This window comes from Somniosus microcephalus, chromosome 2, assembly GCF_052327205.1.
Source record: "Somniosus microcephalus isolate GS21.2 chromosome 2, FLI_Smic_1.0, whole genome shotgun sequence".
In the NCBI taxonomy this organism is placed as follows: Eukaryota; Metazoa; Chordata; class Chondrichthyes; order Squaliformes; family Somniosidae; genus Somniosus; species Somniosus microcephalus.
The window spans coordinates 269,809,452-269,831,118 of record NC_140988.1 but is presented as its reverse complement, the minus strand read 5'-3'; the positions used below and the strand labels follow the sequence as shown (position 1 = coordinate 269,831,118).

General features: G+C 46.1%; 1 protein-coding gene across 6 annotated transcripts in view; it reads right to left on the bottom strand.

Annotated features, from left to right (window-relative positions):
• The window catches only part of il6st (interleukin 6 cytokine family signal transduce), a 79,369-nt gene extending 64,603 nt beyond the window's left edge, over nt 1–14,766 (bottom strand). For 2 of the 6 annotated variants that reach the window (XM_085971902.1, XM_085971911.1), the window contains exon 1: nt 14,343–14,464. The gene's annotated coding sequence lies outside the window, so the exon portion shown is untranslated. Of the gene's footprint in view, nt 1–14,342; nt 14,466–14,615 lie in introns of those variants that run through there. The other 4 variants (XM_085971949.1, XM_085971920.1, XM_085971929.1 and 1 more) reach the window with 4 other exon arrangements.
• Between the last annotated feature and the right edge of the window lie 6,901 nt (nt 14,767–21,667).

Below are 21,667 nucleotides of genomic sequence, written 5' to 3'. Positions count from 1 at the left end.
ACAAATTATAGTTTGCCAATCATTTGTTCTCCACAATAAGTATTTTATTAATGTGACAAAGTGACTTTGTACTTTGGTTTACAGAAGGTAGCAGCCTGTAGAAATACAACCAACCGAAAGCACAGAAGTAACTTTTCATTTGATAACGTTATCAAATTAAAGGGGTCACAATCTAGAATATTGGTTTTAGAATTTTTGGTTTTGTTTCCTTTAGTCACTGATAATATTAAAATTTGTACTCTCCAAGTAATCTGCTAATCAAGAAAATCCTTGCCATTTTGATCAGCAGTACTCTTACCACTATTGCCAATAAAATAACACTGATTAGAAAAGGACATGAATTGAGTATCGACAGCAAGAAGAATATTACATTAGAACTTATTCAGGGAAACGCCATTTTATATTAATTTGGAGTATCGGGAATGTTTTATCTGTAGTATACCATTACACATCTATAAGAAGTCACACAACACCAGGTTGTGTGACTTCTTACATTTGTCCACCCCAGTCCAACTCCGGCATCTCCACACCATTACACATCTAAAGAGCTCATGTATATATTTTAAAAGCTACCAAAAAAATAAAAATAAAGCTAAATTACTGAGAAACTATATTTGGTACAAATATTATAGGTTATTTGGCATTATAGATAAGCTGGCTGTAGTGTTTTAGCTGAGTGCACTAGTGCACAAATATGGTGTCTCTCATTGGTATAATATAAAATTTATCTATATCCATAATAGCCAGAAGCGGTTTCTAAACTCAAACACGTCATCAAGTGAAGACAAATAAGTTATATATTGCTTTATGGAAAATGGCAGAGCGAACTGATATTGGCCCTGAAATTAGGATCGGGAGCTTGCCGCGCGTGCAAGCCCCCGATCTGCACTCATCCTGCGCGCCGACATCTGAAGCCCGGGCCTGCTTGCATTTCCTGTCACTGGCCCGGTTCAGCTGTCGGCGCGATGTGCTTACCTGATCCAGCGGCGTAGTTAGTGCGATGTGCCGGCTGGGATCAGGTGAGCACTGTGCAGCCAATCAGGGGTGGGGAAACTCATTCATGAGTTTGACAGTAAGAACTGTCAAACTCATGAAAAGTATGGGCTGTCAAAACACTACTTTAACTATAAATAAAATTTTAAAAAACATCCCACTGATATTAACTATAAATAAGTTTTAAAAAATGTTTTAAACAATTAATCAATTTTTTGAAAAAAATAAATTTTTAAAAGATAGGGTCTAAAACTAAACTTACCTTACTGCAAATTCTTTAAAAATAACAAATTTGTGGAAAAAAAAATTTCTACATTGTACTAAAAGCCCACTTACCTGAAAAACGAAATACTTACGTCTGGTTTTTCCACGCGTAAAGACCGGAGGCCTTTACACACGCGCAACTCTGGAAAAAAAAAGGAATTTCACTGCGCACGCGCGCGCTCTGCCTCTTAACCCCTTGGGTCAGAGGGCAGGAAATGCCGGTTTTCAGCGCATGCACTGTGCATGCTGAAAACCGGCAATTCCTCCGGGCACACGCGTGGGTACCCCGTCCGTACTCACGCGTTGTGCCCGGAATTACTGGGCCATTATTGCTTAAGTGTATATATGTTTAGCAAAATATTAAGTTGTCTATATAGTTGCTTCATGAAATTTTCAAACTGTGCTTTCACTAGGTTTTCAGCAAATCATAAATAGTAGGGGTGTGGAATGTTCATATTAACAACTGATCTCTAAAAAAAGTGACCAGTTGAACTGTGAAAAATATCTTGCAGGATAATTATAGATTTTGTTTTTCTAAACTAGAATCACGAGATTTTGAGTTCGAGTTGAAAAGCATTAAAGAAGGTGGAGCTAGAAAGAGATTTGGGCATTCTAGGGCATACATCTTTAAAGGTACATGAGCAATGCCGTGAAGCAATAGCTAGAGCTAATAGGGTGTTAGGGTGTATCGACAGGACAATTGAGTACAAGACGAGACATACTATTCTGTCCTTGTACAAGATCTTGGTCCGGCTGCACTTGGAATACTGTGTCCAGTTTTGGTCTCCTCACATGGTGGGTAATATTGAGGCTTTAGAAAGGGTGGAGAGGAGGGCCACTGGACTAATTCCCAGTTTAAAGCATCCTAGTTAAAAAGAGTTGGGACTCTACACTTTAGAGAAGCGTAGACTCAGATTTGATTGAGGGTTATAAGATAATGAAGGGAATAGATTGTTTTCCAGTTGACAATTTGTTTCATTTAAATAGGTTAGGGAGGACAAGGGGTCACAAATTTAAGTTGTATAAGGCTAGATCTAGGTTAGATGTCAGGAGGTGGTCTTTTCCCGAGAATAGTGGACCTCTGGAACAGGCTGCCGTCTCGTGCGGTGGATGCTGATTTGCTGAATTCCTTCAAGCGCAAGCTGGACCTGTTCCTGGCTGGGGCGGAGATCACCTCTTACAGAAGGTAGGTACTGCAGGGAATTCAGGGCCAGAGTGATCTCCTGGACTAGTTTTGATTGCCTACATGGGTCGGAGAGGAATTTCCCAGATTTTTTCTCCCAAATTGGCCTGGGTGCTTTTTTTTAATTACTTTTTTTGCCTCTCCCAGGAGATCACATGGTTTCGGGTGGGGTGGAGTGTATATATTGTGATACACAAGATATCACAATTGTGTGCAACAGGCTCGATGGACCAGAGGGTCTTTACCCGTACGTCATTGTTCGTATAACACTTAGGGTGAAATACATGGATGGAAACATCTTAAGGTGATTGACTTTCTGGCAGAATGATAATAAGGAAACGGCAAACATACTGAATAATTACTTTGCGTCAGTATTTACAGTAGAGGAAGAGGATAGCATGCCAAAAATCCCAAGGGAACTAATATTGAATCAGGGACAGGGACTCAACAAAATTAAAGCAAGTAAAATAACAGTAATGAAGAAAATAATGGCACTAAATGACAAATCCCCAGGACCAGATGGTTTCTATCCCAGGGTTTAGGAAGGAAGTAGGTGAGCACATGGAAGATTATAGTTAGAGCATCTACAAAGTCAGGAACCGTTCCTTTACATTGGAAAATTGCACATATCACTCCGCTATTTAAAAATGGTGAGAGGGAAACCAGGGAATTATAGACCAGTTAGCCCAACATCTGTTGTCGGGAAATTGCTATAGTCTACAATTAAGGATAGGGTGACTGAACACCTCGAAAATTTTCAGTTGATCAGAGAGCCAGCATGGATTTGTGAAAGGTAGGTCATGCCTGGCAAACCTGATTGCATTTTTTGAAGAGGTGACTAAAGTAGTGGACAGAGGAATGTCTATGGATGTTATTTATATGGACTTCCAGAAGGCATTTGAAAAAGTCCCTCATAAGAGACTGTTAACTAAGGTTGAAGCCCATGGAATTGAGGGCAAATTATTGACCTGGTTAGGAAATTGGCTGAGCGGCAGGAGATAGAGTAGGGATAATTGGCAGGATGTGACAAGTAGTGTCCCACAGGGATCTGTGTTGGGGCCTCAACTATTTATTAACATATTTATTAACGACTTAGATGATGGGATATAAGGGACAGAGAGCCACATATCCAAATTTGTCGATGACACAAAGATAAGCAGCATTGTAGGCAGTGTAGATGAAAGCATAAAATTACAAAGGGATATTGATAGATTAAGTGAATGGGCAAAACTGGCAAATGGATTTCAATGTAGGCAAATATGAGGTCAAACACTTTGGACCTAAAAAAATAGAACAGGGTACTTTCTAAATGGTGAAAAGCTAAAAACAGTGGTGCTCCAAAGAGACTTGGGGGTCCAGGTACATAGATCATTAAAATGTCATGAACAGGTACAGAAAATAATCAAAAAAGCTAATGGAATGCTGGCCTTTACATCTCGAGGACTTGAATACAAGGGGGTATATTGGCCTTGGAGGGAGTGCAGCATTGGTTTACCAGAATGATACCGGGACTTCAAGGGTTAAGTTACAAGGAAAGATTACACAAATTAGAGTTGTATTCCCTAGAATTTAGATGGTTAAGGGGTGATTTGATCGAAGTTTTCAAGATATTAATGGGAACAGATAGGGTAAATATATAGAGAAATTATTTCTACTGGTTGGGGATTCTAAGACTAGGGGGCATAGTCTAAAAATTAGAGCCAGACCTTTCAGGAGTGAATTTAGGAAACACTTCTACACAGAGTGGTAGAATTTTGGAACTTTCTTCAGCAAACAGCAATTGTTGCTCGATCAATTGTTAATTTTAAATCTGCGATTGATAGATTTTTGTTAACCAAAGGTATTAAGGGATATGGGGCAAAGGATTTGGAGTTAGGTCGCATATCAGCCATGATCTCATTTGATGGCGCAGGGGCTAAATGGACTACTCATGTTCCTATGTTCCTTCCTATGTTAAGGTGATGAATTAAAATCACACAGGAAGTAGACTGTACAGCTTTAAAGCACACTCACTTAAGTGTAATTTTTCTTAGTGTATTGGTACCAATGCGCTACATAAGCCTAGTAACAACATTGATTATTCACTATTTTTGTAAAAACTTGTACCAAATAGTCTAGAGGGTTGAGTAAAGAGGATAAAATACAGTGCCACTGAATCAGGCCTGAAAATCAATCAGACTCAAAAGTTTGTCTCAGATAATGTGGAAGTCCGAGTGTGGAATAAATAAATTAAATGTACTGCTTCAAGTTTCCATCATAAACCACAAAATTGAAACACTACATGCATAAATGCAAAATCCACTCATACAAGAACAAGTCTCAGTGCAGCTGCAGGTCAGAGTGGATCATCTGGATCACATTTAAGTGTGCAATTATTCCAAATGAACCTACTACTGTATATAGAAATACTATATATTTTCAATTAATGTAGATGGCGTTCACTTTTATTAATTTATTAAAATAATTGCACTAGTTAACATAGTAAGCCTGGAATTGTGCACATTAAAAACTTACAAAGGTCACTTAGCGAACAGAGGCAAAGGAAATAGGACAGCAGCAGTACTTGAATTTTGTGTAAAGTATACAACAGATTTGAAAATTGATGAAATGCAGAACAGCTGTCAATTTTTCCAAAAGTTTCCACTAACACTTAACAGTACAGGTATTTATATGCACTTTGCATTTGTCTTCATACTGTTATGGCTAATCTATCGGTTAAGTAAACCACAACTGCACATAAAATTTAACACTGCTAAGGAAAGATTTACATCTATAAAAATTACATACTTCTTATCCATATTAATTACTTCCTGTAACACTTTTTATGTCAACATTTATAATGGAATCTTCCAAACATTTATAATTAGAAAACTGTATCAACATTTTATAAAAGAAAAATCAGAGTTAAACATTTCACAGTCACGGTTTGTTGATGAACTAATCACTTCACTCAATGTTTTTAGATAAAATTATGTCTGCCATATTTTCCCTCAGTAACAAATGTTTACTGTCCAAAATAAGGTTTTAAACAAAACAAAAATAAAATACATATTTCACAACAACATGATTAAATGTATCCACCAAATTGCATTTTATCTTTTAATACCTTTCATTAAAGTTTTTAACTTCAAGGCCTCAGTTTGTCTCAAAGCCTGAGCTTCAAGTGATGTTTTTACCTCCAGTTAGACAGACAGATCTTTCAGCCACATCCATGCATCTGAGCACATGTAATTTGCAGAATTTCCCAGTATACAATCTGTGCATTAGCACGACTTAATGTACAAGGCTGTGTCCTCATATCTTTGCTTTTTCCAAAAGACTGGAGACTGGATTTTCAAAGCTTTGTTTCTTTTACAAACTGCTCACAGATGGGCAACGCCTATCTGGTCTGATTTGTTTAAGGACAGTAAAAGAAAAAGATTGTCTATCAAGAAGAGATTTTTTTAAAAGTCATTTCACATAACATCTGCTGTCTCATTAGCCACTATTACTCATAAGTGGAAACCTCTGAGCTAGCATATAAGGATGCTGCATTTATTTTTAAATTGAAAGTTGCTGCACATATTACTGAATAACCAGGCTGAAATCAACCATCATTTTGAAATTCATAGTGACAACAGTAAATTCCTTTATTTATCATGGATGCTTGCTTGATGTGTGGGGACTTGGTGAGAGATCAAAAAAAATACTGCATGGAGGATTCATGAAGGTAAACTAATTGGCCACAGGCAACATCTTTCTAGAAAACCCATTGGGTTTTTACAACAGTCCAATAGCATCTTCATACCATGTGCTTCTTTTAAAACTGAATGCAAATTCTCAACCTGCCCTGGTAATTAGCAGCCCAGGTCTCTGGAATACTAGTCCAGCAACGTAACCACTACATTACCATACCCAATGTATGAATTGGGAGTTTATAGAGGATGAAACTCAGGAGACCAAACAGGGCATCATTAAAAAAGTAGAATTCATGGTGAGTAAAGCAGTAATGACAGTTTTTTAAAAAATGGCAGTGGGGGTCAGGTAGGGTTTTAAAAAAAAATATTCGTTCATGGGATGTGGGTGTCGCTGGCAAGGCCAGCGTTTATTGCCCATCCCTAGTTTCCCTCGAGAAGGTGGTGGTGAGCCGCCTTCCTGAACCGCTGCAATCTGTGAGAGTTCCAGGATTTTGACCCAGCGACAATATACTTCCAAGTCAGGGTGGTGTGACTTAGAAACATAGAAAAATAGGAGCAGGAGTAGGCCACTCGGCCCTTCGAGCCTGCTCCGTCATTCAAATATGATCATGGCTGATCCTCTATCTCAATACCATATTCCCGCTCTCTCCCCATACCCCTTGACGCCTTTTGCGTCTAGAAATCTATCTCCTTCTTAAATATATTCAGTGACTTGGCCGCCACAGCCTTCTGTGGTAGAGAATTCCACAGGTTCACCACCCTCTGAGTGAAGAAATTTCTCCTCATCTTAGTCCTAAATGTCCTACCCCGTATCCTGAGACTGTGACACCTTGTTCTAGACCCCCCAGCCAGGGGAAACATCCTCCCTGCATCCAGTCTGTCTAGCCCGGTCAGAATTTTATACGTTTCAATGAGATCCCCTCTCATTCTTCTAAACTCTAGTGAATACAAGCCTAGTCGACCTAATCTCTCCTCATACGACAGTCCTGCCATCCCAAGAATCAGTCTAGTGAACCTTCGATGCACTCCCTCTATGGCAAGTATATCCTTTCTTAGGTAAGGAGACCAAAACTGCACACACTACTCCAGGTGTGGTCTCACCAAGGCCCTGTACAACTGTAGTAAGACATCCTTGCTCCTGCACTCAAATCCTCTTGCAATGAAGGCCAACATACCATTTGCCTTCCTAACTGCTTGCTGCACCTGCATGTTTGCTTTTAGTGACTGGTGTGCAAGGACACCCAGGTCCCTTTGTACATCAACATTTCCTAATCTATCACCATTTAAATAGTACTCTGCTTTTCTGTTTTTCCTACCAAAGTGGATAACTTCACATTTATCCACGTTATACTGCATCTGCCATGTATTTGCCCACTCACTCAACTTGTCTAAATCGCCTTGAAGCCTCTTTGCATCCTCCTCACAACTCACAATCCCACCTAGTTTCATGTCGTCAGCAAACTTGGAAATATTACATTTAATCCAATTAATATTTCATCCAAATCATTGATATATATTGTGAATAGCTGGGGCCTGACCACTGATCCCTGGAGGGGAACTTGGAGGTGCCTGCTGCCCTTGTCCTTCTAGATGGTAGAGGTTTGAGAGTTGCTGCAGTGCATCTTGTAGATGGTACACACTGCAGCCACGGTACGGTGGAGGGAGTGAATGTTTAAGGTGGTGGATGGGGTGCCAATCAAATGGGCTGATTTGGCTTGTATGGTGTTGAGCTTCTCGAGTGTTGTTGGAGCTGAACTCCTCCAGGCAAGTGGAGAGTATTCCATCACATTCCTGACTTCTGCCTTGTAGACGGCAGAAAGGCTTTGGGGGAGTCAGGAGGTGAGACACTCGCCGCAGAATATCTAGCCTCTGACCTGCTCTTGTTGCCACAGTATTTATGTGGCTGGTCCAGTTAAGTTTCTGGTCAATGGTGAACCCCAGGATATTGATGGTGGGGGATTCGGCGATGGTAATGCCGTTGAATGTCAAGGGGCAGTGGTTAGACACACGCTTGTTGGAGATAGTCATTACCTGGCACTTGTGTGGCGCGAATGATACTTGCCACTTACCAGCCCAAGCCTGAATGTCATCCAGGTTTTACTGCATGCGGGCATGGACTGCTTCATTATCTGAGGAGTTGCAAATGGCACTGAACACTGTGCAGTCATCAGCGAACATCCCCACTTCTGACCTTATGATGGAGGGAAGGTCATTGATGAAGCAGCTGAAGATGGTTGGGCCTAGGACACTGCCCTGAGGAATTCCTGCAGCGATGTCCTGGGGCTGTGATGATTGACCTCCAACCACCACAACCATCTTCCTTTGTGCTAGGTATGATTCCAGCCAGTAGAGAGTTTCTTCCCCCGCCCCGATTCCCATTGACTTCAGTTTTACTAGGGCTCCTTGAATCCACATTCTATCAAATGCTGCCCTGAAGTCACTCTCACCTCACCTCTGGAATTCAGCTCTTTTGTCCATGTTTGGACCAAGGCTGTAATGAGGTCTGGAGCCGAGTGGTCCTGGCGGAACCCAAACTGGGCATCAGTGAGCAGGTTATTGGTGATTAAGTGCCACTTAATAGCACTGTCGATGACACCTTCCATCACTTTGCTGATGATTGAGTAGATGGATGGGGCAATAATTGGCTGGATTGGATTTGTCCTGCTTTTTGTGGACAGGACATACCTGGGCAGTTTTGCACATTGTCAGATAGATGCCAGTGTTATAGCTGTACTGGTACAGCTTGGCTAGAGGCGCAGCTAGTTCTGGAGCACAAGTCTTCAGCACCACAGCCGGGCTGTTGTTGGGGCCCACAGCCTTTGTTGTATCCAGTGCGCTCAGCCGTTTCTTGATATCACATGGAGTGAATCGAATTGGCTGAAGACTGGCTTCTGTGGTGGTGGGGAACTCAGGAGGAGGCTGATATGGATCATCCACTCTGCACTTCTGGCTGAAGATGGTTGCAAACGCTTCAGATTTGTCTTTTGCTCTCACGTGCTGGGCTCCACCATCATTGAGGATGGGTATATTCATGGAGCCTCCTCCTCCCGTTAGTTGTTCAATGGTCCACCACCATTCATGACTGGATGTGGCAGGACTGCAGAGCTTTGATCTGATCCGTTGATTGTGGGATCGCTTAGCTCTATCTATAGCACGCTACAGCCGCTTTTTAGCATGCATGTAGCCCTGTGTTGCAGCTTCCCCAGGTTGGAACCGCATTTTTAGGTATGCCTGGTGCTGCTCCTGGCATGCTCTTCTACACTCCTTATTGAACCAGAGTTGGTCCCCTGGTTTGGTGGTAATGGTAGAGTGAGGGATATGCCAGGCCATGACATTACAGATTGTGGTGGAATACAATTCTGCTGCAGCTGATGGCCTACAGCGCCTCATGAATGCCCAGTTTTGAGCTGCTAGATCTGTTCTGCATTTATCCCATTTAGCACGGTGGTAGTGCCACAACACGATGCAGGGTGTCCTCAGTGTGAAGACAGGACTTCCAACTCCACAATGACTGTGCGGTGGTCACTGCTACCAATGCTGTCATGGATAGATGCATCTGCGACAGGTAGATTGGCGAGGACGAGGTCAAGTAGGTTTTTTCCTCCTGTTGGTTCTCTCACCACTTGTCGCAGGCCTAGACTGGCAGCTATGTCCTTCAGGACTCGGCCAGCTCGGTCAGTAGTGGTGCTACCGAGCCACTCTTGGTGATGGACATTGAAGTCCCCCACCCAGAGTACATTCTGTGCCCTTGCTACTCTCAGTGCTTCTTCCAACTGGCGTTCAACATGGAGGCGTACTGATTCATCAGCTGAGGGAGGGCGGTAGGTGGTTTCCTTGCCCTTGCTTGACCTGAAGCCATGGGGTCCGGAGTCAATGTTGAGGGCCAGTCCTTCCCGACTGTATACCACTGTGCCGCCACCCCTGGTGGGTCTGACCTGCCGGTGGGACAGGACATGCCCAGGGATGGTGATGAAGGAGTTTGGTACATTGGCTGAAAGGTATGATTCTGTGAGTATGACTATGTCATGCTGTTGCTCGACTAGTCTGTGGGACAGCTCTCCCAATTTTGGCACAAGTCCCCAGATGTTGGTTAGGGGGACTTTGCAGGGTCGATTGGGCTGGGTGCGCTGTTGTCGTGTCCGTAGCCGATAATATTTTGGAGGTGGTAGACAGTCTTGGAGATAGACTGAATGTGGGAAGTGAAGCTCAGCTCGGTTGTATAAAAGCAGGCACCCAGACAAGCAGTGGCTAAGGCATGGAGTTTCTGTCAGGGGCCAAACAAGGTGGTTTCTGTCTTGCCAATGTTGAACTACAAAGTTACTGCTCATGCATGACCAAATGTTGAATAGGCAACCAGACACCGAACAATGGTTGTGGAATCAAGCATCATGGTGGATAGGTGAAGCTGATGGTACTATGTTGGAGGTAGAAAATCAATGTCAATATTTTACATCTATTGAAAATAAAGTACAATAGGGGAGTGGAGAGTAATTTGAATGAGTACTCTCTCTGGACTTTGTTTCCCCTCTTAACGTGGAATAGAAAGCACACCACCACCACAAAGGGAATTGAATATATACTTGAAAAGGAAAAAATTTGCAGGTCTACGTGGCGAGAGCAGTGGAATGGCCATAACTGGGAAGCTCTTTCAAAGAGCCGGCACAGGCACGATTCACCAAATGGCCTCCTTCTGTGCTGTAAGATTCTATGATACTATTCTATTATGACAAACTATCATTTGCCAGTTATCAGGCCAGCCAATTCATGGGCTACAAATCATATCTCAAAGGTCATCCTCGTATCCTCTATATTCAGTACTATTGGGGCAGTAATTCCTCCCCAAACGCGTGAGTACGGAAGGGGTGCTCACGCGTCTGGCCGGAGGAAATGCCGGTTTTCAGCATGCACTGAAAACCGGCATTTCCTCTCCTCTAACCCAAGAGGTGAAGAGGCTAGCGCGTGCGCTGCAGGGGGCAGCGCGTGCGTCCTGGATTTCCTCTGTTTTGGGGGATTTGCGCATGTGTAAAGGCCTCCGGTCTTTACGCTTGTAAAAAGCACACGTAAGTATTTATTTTTACAGGTAAGTGGTGTTTTAGTGCAATTTAGAATTTTTTTTTCCCCACAGGTTTATTATTTTAAAGAATCTACAATAAGGTAAGTTTAGTTTTAGACTTACCTTAGGGGAGGGCGGGGGGAAGGAAGGGACGGCGGGGGGGAGGGGAAGGGAGGGGGGGGAAGGGAGGGAGGGGGGGAAGGGAGGGAGGGAGGGGGGGGGAGGGAGGGGGGGGGAAGGGAGGGGGGGAAGGGAGGGAGGGGGGGGGAAGGGAGGGAGGGGGGGGAAGGGAGGGAGGGGGGGGAAGGGAGGGAGGGGGGGGAAGGGAGGGAGGGGGGGGGAAGGGAGGGAGGGGGGGGAAGGGAGGGAGGGGGGGGGGAAGGGAGGGAGGGGGGGGGGAAGGGAGGGAGGGGGGGGGGAAGGGAGGGAGGGGGGAAGGGAGGGAGGGGGGGAAGGGAGGGAGGGGGGGAAGGGAGGGAGGGGGGGAAGGGAGGGAGGGGGAGGGGGGGAAGGGAGGGAGGGGGAAGGGAAGGGAGGGGGAAGGGAGGGGCAGGGAAGGGAGGGCAGGGGGGAAGGGAGGGCAGGGGAGGGGGGGATGGAGGGGCGGGGGGGATGGAGGGGCGGGGGGGAGGGAGGGCGGCGGGCGCCCCCCCCCCCGAGGGTCGCGGGCGCCCCCCCCCCCGAGGGTCGCGGCCCCCCCCCCCGCGAGGGTCGCGGCCCCCCCCCCGCGAGGGTCGCGGCCGTCCCCCCGCGAGGGTCGCGGCCGTCCCCCCGCGAGGGTCGCGGCCGTCCCCCCGCGAGGGTCGCGGCCGTCCCCCCGCGAGGGTCGCGGCCGTCCCCCCGCGAGGGTCGCGGCCGTCCCCCCGCGAGGGTCGCGGCCGTCCCCCCGCGAGGGTCGCGGCCGTCCCCCCGCGAGGGTCGCGGCCGTCCCCCCGCGAGGGTCGCGGCCGTCCCCCCGCGAGGGTCGCGGCCGTCCCCCCGCGAGGGTCGCGGCCGTCCCCCCGCGAGGGTCGCGGCCGTCCCCCCCGCGAGGGTCGCGGCCGTCCCCCCGCGAGGGTCGCGGCCGTCCCCCCGCGAGGGTCGCGGCCGTCCCCCCGCGAGGGTCGCGGCCGTCCCCCCTCCCCCCGAGGTGAAGACCGCCGATTGCGCCCGTTGCCAGGGTAACGCTGGACGCTCAGCAAGCCCCGGCAGAGAGAGACGTCTCAGCTCCTGCTGCGCGCGCACCCTAGCGGCGCTGGGCTGAGGCTCGGCCCTCCAGCCTTCGAGTGGGGCCGGGAGGTGCCTAGCTCGGGCGTGGGTGCGGAGGAGACGCCGAGGCTTCTAGGCCTACCTGGAAAAACGGGGAAAGGTAGGAAAATTAATGAGATTAGATAAGTTAATTACTTTCTAAATCATTTTTTAAAAAAACAATATGTGTTTTAAAAGCAACGTTTTTTTTTAAGACGCAGAAAGCGGGAAAAAGAAAGGAAAAGTTTGGAATCAAGATGGCGGCGACTCACCTCGGTTCAGAACGATAAAGCCCGGCCACACGCGCACCGATTGGCCCGGCGGCACACGCCAGCAACCCGGCGTACGATTGGTCGAGCTCGAGGTCACTCTGTCACTAATGAGCGGATAATGAGATGCTAATGAGCGGAATGTTGAAGGTTTTTGGGATACCGCGGGCGCAATTTTAGCCCGGCCGAAACGTAAATACGCTTAAAACCGTCTCAGAAGCGTAAGCTTTCTTTGGAGGTAACGCGCGCGTAGGTACGCCCTGTAACTTTCGAGTGCATACCCGCAACGTACGCGCGATGACTGACAGAATGACAGAAGTACCGATTTATATATATAGATTTAATGATTGGGATGTTTTTTAAAATTTTATTTAAAGTTTAAGTAGTGTTTTGGGGTGCAGTACTTCTCATGAGTTTGACAGTTCTTACTCTCAAACTTATGAATGAAGTTTCCCCTCCCCTGATTGGCTGAACAGTGCTCACCTGATCCCAGCCGGCACATCGCACTAACTACGCCGCTGGGTCAGGTTAGCACAGCGCGCCGACATCAGAACCGGGCCACTGACAGGAAATCCACTGTGGGCCAGGTTTCAGATGTCGGCGCGCTGGGTAAGTGCACGCGCGGCAAGCCCCCGACACCAAGTTCTGGGCCATTAAAATATGTAAAAAAAAACACCTTTAAAAAAGGTAAAACTAGTATCAAATATTCCAAGCTGTACACAAGAAATTTAGATTTGATTTTAGTATATTTCCTCTGCACTAACCAGAAACAAATTACAATCCTGGGTCTAAACTGACAGCACCTGAAACAAGATATGATCTGATGAGGGTGTACGGAGATGTAATAATATCATCCGTACATGTATTATGGGGAACTGGTGGGCAACAAAGGTGCTACAAAGATACACTAAAGATTCACTTGAAGCAGTGCAACATGGGCGTTGAATTTTGGGAAATCCTCATCACTGACAGTCCGCAATGCCATGCCAAAGAGAGAGGAGCGAAGGGCTTAAGTTACAATGCCGTGCCAGTGTGGAGGCAAGACGCAAGGATCGGCAACATCATAGGTAACAGGAGAACCACATCCAGGGGCATGGTTGTGTGGGGCTTTTGATAGACAATGTCAGCAATGTATAGGCCTGCCGGGTCAACACACCCATCTGCCATGAACTTAGGCTACATTTTCCTACATTACAACAGTGACTACACTTCAAAAAGTACTTCATTGGCTGTAAAGCACTTTGGGACGTGTTGAGGTCGTGAAAGGCGCTATATAAATTCAAGTTCTTTCTTCTAGGCTCCCTTCATTGTTGGCACCGTCATCCTCGAGTATGAGGGGCACATTACTACTACTAATGGCCTAGAGAAAATATAGTTCAAATATTATTGCAACTCTCACTTTCACACACTGCCTCTGAACACTTCGTTTCCACACCTCAATAGAACAGGATTTTTTTGGGGGGAGGGGGGTTGTTGGTGGTGGTGGTAACTGAAATCACTGCGAGATTCCCGATTATGAAATAAGCCAAGGTAAACACTGCTGAACCAAGTGTAGAGAGGAAGAAAAGTAGCCGCAGGCACACAACGATCAGTCCCACTTGAGACAGCAGAACCCCCGTCCCCTCACTAAGAAAGTAAAAACAAGCTGCTGAGGGCTGGTTTAGCAGCCGAATAACACGTACCCGTACCCGTCCAGCCGCCCGGTATCTCCTCATAACTGACTGACCAGGTCAGACCGCGGTGAAAAGAAACCTCCAGAACCGTCTCACTGCGAGCGCCGCAGACACTGACGTCACTGCACGCCTTGCGCATGCGTCGTTCGTGCGGCCCGCTTGCGTCACCACGACACTTCCATCGGAAGCAACGCCCAGAGGCGGACGCCGTATGTAAAATGCATTAATATATTATCTGTATACTTTGTAGAGCCACGTCAGTTACATTGTGTTTACCGTGTTACTTCTTTGTACGGTATTCGAGACCTTTCCACTGCAACGGAGTTAAGTTCGCTGAGGTTCAAGTTACTGACGGGCAGCTCCGCAGACTTAAAAATTTGCAGGCCGCGCTTTCGGCCCCGTCCGTCTGTCAGCATCTCGCTGCTGGCTGTCTGAGCCCGCCTCCCCGCACTGACGTATTTACACCACGCCCACACGAGCTGCAGTTTTTTTTACAAAATTTCTTTTTTTTAGATTCCCAGCCATCTGACCTCAGGGAAATTCATTATCGGGTTTTAAAATCTTAAAATCAGTAATATTTAACGAGGAGATGGAAAAGGTGCAAATCAAGTACATTTCAGTGAGAAAAAAAGTGTATGGAAAGCTACGGTTCATAGAATCTTATAGCACAGAAGGAGGCCATTCGGCCCATCGTGTCTGTGCCGGCTCTTTGAAAGGCAATTTTTCTCCCGTCAAGTATTTATCCAATTCCGTTTTAAAAGTTATTATTGAATCTGCTTCTACTACCCTTTCAGGCAGTGCCTTCCAGATCATAATAACTCGCTGCCTAAAAATAATTCTCCCCATCTCACCTCTGGCTCTTTTACCAATTACCTTAAATCTGTGTCCTCAGTTTACCAACCCTTCAGTTAGTGGAAACAGTTTTTCCTTATTTACTCTATGAAAATCCTTCATGATTTTGAACGCTTCATTTAAATTTCCCCTTAAACTTCTCCGCTCTAAAGAGAATAACCCCAGTTTCTGTAGTCTCTCCAGGTTCCAGGGGTTAGCAGGAAAATTAGATCAAATTTGAAACCAAAAAAAAATTAGCACCTACAGGGCAGATAATAAAAATCAAACCTAGGAGAAATATAGAAGATACAAAGGAAAGCTACAAAAATATATTAGTCAGGAGTATGCGACAAAATTAGTAAAAACATAAAAAGGCAATAAATGTCACATTTCTTGTAAGAGAATACTTAAGGTAGGGGTAGCACTGCTAGGGACAAAGACTGAATTGGAGAGTGAAGGAATGGCAGAAACAATAACACCATGACGCATTATCCTTCAGCATCCTCCTGCAGCCTTCAATACGCTTGACCACATCATCCTCCATGCAATTCCTCCTTTGTCCAGCTTGATGAGACAGTCCTTGCTTGGCTCTACTCTTACCTATACAACTGTTTCCAGAGCATCTCCAGCAATACCTTCTCTTCCCATCCCTGTACCAAGACCTCAGGTTCCCCAAAGGATTCATCCTTTTCCGCATCTATATGCTGCCCTTTGGTAAAATCATCCACAACAATGAGATCAGCTAATAACAACAGAAAATGCTGGAAAAACTCAGCAGGCCAGGCAACATCCGTGGAGAGAAAATAGAGTCGATGTTTTGGGTCTAACCCTTTTTCAAAACTGGAAAGGAAATTAAATAGATTGAAAGGCAGGGCTGGGATTTTGGATTTCCAGCATCTGCAGTATTTTGCTATCGTACTAATGAGATCAGCTAGCACATTTACATCAATCACAGCCAGCTGTACTTCTTTGCCTTTCTCGTGACCCCTCCAGTGTCTCTGTGCTCTCAGACTGCTTGTCGGATATACAGTCTTGGATGAGCCACAATTTCCTCCAGCTAAACTTTGGGAAGAATAAAGTCATAATCTTCCATTCTCGCCACAAACACTGTACCGCCACCTACAACTCCATTCCCTCCTCGGCCACTGCATCCTTGGCAACTGCCTCAGGCTTAACGAGACTGTTCACAACTTCAGTGTCCTGCTCAACCCTTAGCTCAGCTTCTGACCTCATAGCCTCTCCATCACAAAAACAGGCTACTTCCAGCTCTGTAACTACTGCTTCTATCTCTGATCACCTCCAGACTTGATTAATCCTGACCAGCCTCCTAACCTCCACCCTCTGTAAATATCAATTCATCCAAAACTCTATTGTACACCATGTCATGTTCTCACTGATCTATATTGGCTCCAAGTCTCCCAATTCCTCAAATTTATAAGTTCTTTCTTTGTATCTTTTTAAAAAGGCCAAAGCACACTGCCAAATTACAGCTAAAGTGGCAGAAGTGGGTAGTATGACTGTGAGAGAAGTAGCTGGCCCACATGGTTCGAAGAGAAACTGTGGACCAAGGCTGGGGAGGGCGGGCATCGGCAATGGCCTCAGTCTTGGACCGAATGGTGCTGGGAAGGATGGATGATTGGGCTGTAAATGGAGAGAAGGTGATTGAGGCTTAGGTTGGTAGAGAGTGGGCAGAGAAGGCCAAGGCTGGGCCAGGCTTGGCTTGATTTCAACTCTGCTTCGGGCTTGTGTGAGGTTTGTTCTTACAGGGAAAAAGTACTCCCTCCATATCAGACAAACAAAAACTCAATTTTAAGTGGATTTCTCAGAAGATTGGTTTGAAGACTATAAAACATACATGTTAAACTATTGTTGTCCAATAGAAATTGATGACTGGCCACAGGTCTGGCTACGGAGACACCATTTTAACTACATGCACTAATTTTAGTAGAAAGCTCCTTGCATATGCTCACACAATACAGGTAAATGTACTCCAAATGTGTATATTTATTTAATGAACGTCTACCACCATTCATTAATCAATTAAGTAAAGCATTCACACCGATCAAAACCTATTGGCACACTGATTTTCATCCTATTATTTTACCAACAAACGTACAAAAAAGTTAAAGTACATATGCATACGCTGTGCAAATATGAGTATTGAGATCACATGGCCAAGAACAGTGTCTGTTACTTTTTTTTTACTTACTAATCAGAAATGCAATTAACCACAACTGGATTCCCAATTAGCCACTGTGGCTAGCGGCTAATATATTGGATAATACTTGTGTTAGACACTCAATGAACCAAAACAAAAAGGTGGAGAAGAAAGAAAATGTTACTACAATTACTTTAGAAGGGGCCAGGGAAGAGTTACTGTAGCATAATACAGATGCATAGTGGTTATGTTTCTGGACTAGTAATCCAGCGGCCTGGACTAATGATCCGGAGACGTGAGTTCAAATCCCACCACGGCAGCTGGGGAATTAAAATTCAGTTAAATAAATAAATCTGGAATAAAAATAATGGTGACCATGAAACCCATCGTCGTAAAAACCCATCTACTTCACTAATGTCCTTTAAGGAAGGAAAACTGCCGTCCTTACCTGGTCTGGCCTATATGTGACTCCAGACCCACAGCAATGTGGTTGACTCTTAACTGCAAGCCACTCAGTTTTACCAAACCACTACAAAAGAAGTAAACCGGACGGACCACCCGGCATTGACCTAGGCACACCCAGCCTAATCGACTCGGCAAAGTCCTCCTCACTAACATCTGGGGACGTATGCCAAAATTGGGAGAGCTGTCCCACAGACTAGTCAAGCAACAGCATGATATAGTCATACTCACAGAATCATACCTTTCAACCAACATCCCAGACTCCTCGATCACTATCCCTGGGTATGTATCGTCCCACCGGCAGGACAGATCCACTAGAGGTGGCGGCACAGTGGTATACAGTTGGGAGGAGGGAGTGGCTCTAGGAGTCCTTAACATTAACTCCGGACCCCATGAACTCTCATGGCATCAGGCCAAACATGGGCAAGGAAACCTCCTGCTGATTACCACCTAACGCCCTCCCTCAACTGATGAATCAGTACTCTGCCATGTTGAACACCACTTGGAAGAAGCACTGAGGGTAGCAAGGGCACAGAACGTACTCTGGGTGGGGGTCTTCAATGTCAATCACCAAGAGTGGCTCGGAAGCACCACTACTGACTGAGCTGGCCGAGTCCTGAAGGACATAGCATGCTGGACTGGGCCCGCGGCAGGTGGTGAGAGAACCAACGCGAGGAAAAAAACTTGCTTCACCTCGTCCTCGCCAATCTACCTGTCGCAGCTGCATCTGTCCATGACAGTATTGGTAGGAGTGACCACCACATGTTCATTGTGGGTACGAAGTCCCGTCTTCACCCTGAGGACACTCTCCATCATGTTGTGTGGCACTACCACTGTGCTAAATGGGATAGATTCAGAACAGATCTAGCAGCTCAAAACTGGACATCCATGAGGTGCTGTGGCCATCAGCAGCAGCAGAGTTGTATTCCACCACAATCTGTAACCTCATGGCCTGGCATATCCCTCACTCTACCATTACCATCAAGCCAGGGGACCAACACTGGTTCAATGAGGAGTGGAGAAGAGCATGCCAGGAGCAGCATCAGGTGTACCTAAAAATGAAGTGCCAACGTAATTAAGCTACAACACAGGACTATATACATGCTGAACAGCAGAAACAGCATGCTATGGATAGAGCTAAGCAAGCCCACAACCAACAGATCAGATCAAAGCTCTGCAGTCCTGCCACATCCAGTCGTGAATGGTGGTGGACAATTAAACAACTAACTGGAGGAGGAGGCTCCATGAACATCCTCATCCTCAATGATGATGGAGCCCAGCACGCGAGTGCAAAAGACAAGGCTGAAGCGTTTGCAACCATCTTCAGCCAGACGTGCCGAGTGAATGATCCATCTTGGCCTCCTCCTGAGGTCCCCACCATCATAGAAGCCAGTCTTCAGCCAATTCGATTCACTCCACGTGATATCAAGAAATGGCTGGAGCGCACTGGATACAGCAAAGGCTATGGGCCCCGACAACATCCCAGCTGTCATGCTGAAGACTTGTGCTCCAGTACTAGCCGTGCTTCTAGCCAAGCTGTTCCAGTACAGCTACAACACTGGCATCTACCCGAGAATGTAGAAAATTTCCCAGATATGTTCTGTCCACAAAAAGCAGGACAAATCTAATCCGGTCAATTACCGCCCCATCAGTCTACTCTCAATCGTCAGCAAAGTGATGGAAGGTGTCATCGACAGTGCTATCAAGCAGCACTTACTCATCAGAAACCTGCTCACCGTTGCCTAGTTTGAGATCTTCCAGGGCCACACTGCTCCAGACCTCGTTACAGCCTTGTTCCAAACATGGACAAAAGAGCTGAATTCCAGAGGCGAGTTGAGAGTGACTGCCTTTGACATTAAGGCAGTATTTGACCGACTGTGGTATCAAGGAGCCCTAGTAAAATTGAAGTCAATGGGAATCAGGGGGAAAACTCTCCACTGGGTGGAGTCATACCTAGTACAAAGGAAGATGGTTGTTGTTGTTGGAGGCCAATCATCTCAGCCCCAGGACATCGCTACAGGAGTTTCTCAGGGCAGTGTCCTAGGGCGAAGGATATTCAAGTGCTTAATTAATGAGTTTCGCTCCATCATAAGGTCAGAAGTGAGGTGTTTGCTGATGATTGTTCAGTTCCATTTGCAACTCCTCAGATAATGAAACAGTCCATGTCCACATGCAGCAAGACCCGGACGACATTCAGGCTTGGGCAAGTAACATTCACGTCACACAAGTGCCAGGCAATGACTATCTCCAACAAGAGAGAGTCTAACCACCGCCTCTTGACATTCAACGGCATTGCCATCGCCAAATCCCCCACCATCGACATCCTAGGGTTCACCATTGACCAGAAACTTAACTGGACCAGCCACATAAATACTGTGGCAACAAGAGCAGGTCAGAGGCTAGATATTCTGTGGCATGAGTTTCATCTCCTGACTCCCCAAAGCTGTTCCACCATCTACAAGGCAGAAGTCAGGAGTGTGATGGAATACTCTCCACTTGCCTGGATGAGTGCAGCTTCAACAACTTTCAAGAAGCTTGACACCATCCAGGACGAAGCAGCCCGCTTAATTTGCACCCCATCCACCACCTTAAACATTCACTCCCTCCACCACCGGTGCACCGTGGCTGCAGTGAGTACCATCTACAAGCAACTCGCCAAGGCTTCTTTGAGCTCCCAAACCCGTGACCTCTACCACCTAGAAAGACATGGGCAACAGGCGCACGGGAACACCACCACCTCCATGTTCCCCTCCAAGTTACACACCATCCTGACTTGGAAATATATGGCTTGTTCCTTCATCATTGCTGGGTCAAAATCCTGGAACTCTCTTCCTAACGGCACTATGGGAGTACCTTCGCCACACAGATTGCAGCGGACCAAGAAGGCGGCTCACCACCAAATGGGGACAGGATAGGACAGAGTCAACATGGATTTACAAAGGGTAAATCGTGCTTGACTAATCTATTGGAATTTTTTGAGGGAGTAACTGGTAGAATAGATGGGGGAGAGCCAGTAGATGTGGTGTACCTGGACTTCCAAAAGGCCTTCGATAAGGTCCCACATAAAAGATTAGCATGGAAAATTGAGGCTCATGGGATAAAGGGGAAAGTTTTGGCGTGGATAGGGAACTGGCTGTCAGATAGAAAACAGAGAGTTGGAATAAACGGCTCATTTTCTGAATGGCAGGCAGTAACAAGTGGGGTACCACAGGGATCTGTCCTGGGCCCCCAGCTGTTCACAATTTACATTAATGACCTGGATCAGGGAGTCGGATGCAGCATTTCCAAATTTGCAGACGACACTAAACTAGGAGGTGGGGTGGGCTCAGAGGAAGAGACCAGGAAGCTCCAGAGCGATTTGGACAGACTGGGCGATTGGGCGGATAAATGGCAGATGCACTATAATGTGGACAAGTGCGAAGTTATCCACCTTGGGTGCAGGAACGGGAGGGCAAATTATTATTTAAATGGCAATAGATTGGGAGAGGGGGAAGTACAGAGAGACCTGGGTGTTCTTGTACACCAGTCACTGAAGGCGAGCATGCAGGTGCAACAGGCGGTCAAGAAGGCAAACGGTATGCTGGCCTTCATAGCAAAAGGGTTAGAATACAGGAACAGGGATACCTTGCTGCAGCTGTACAGGGCACTGGTGAGACCACACCTCGAGTACTGTGTACAGTTTTGGTCGCCTCATCTGAGGAAGGATGTTCTTGCCATGGAGGGGGTGCAGCGGCGATTCACCAGGCTGATACCAGGAATGGCGGGAATGACCTATGAGGAGAGACTATGTAGTTTAGGGATGTACACACTGGAGTTTAGAAGATTGAGAGGGGACCTCATAGAAGTGTATAAAATTCTGACAGGTCTAGACAGACTG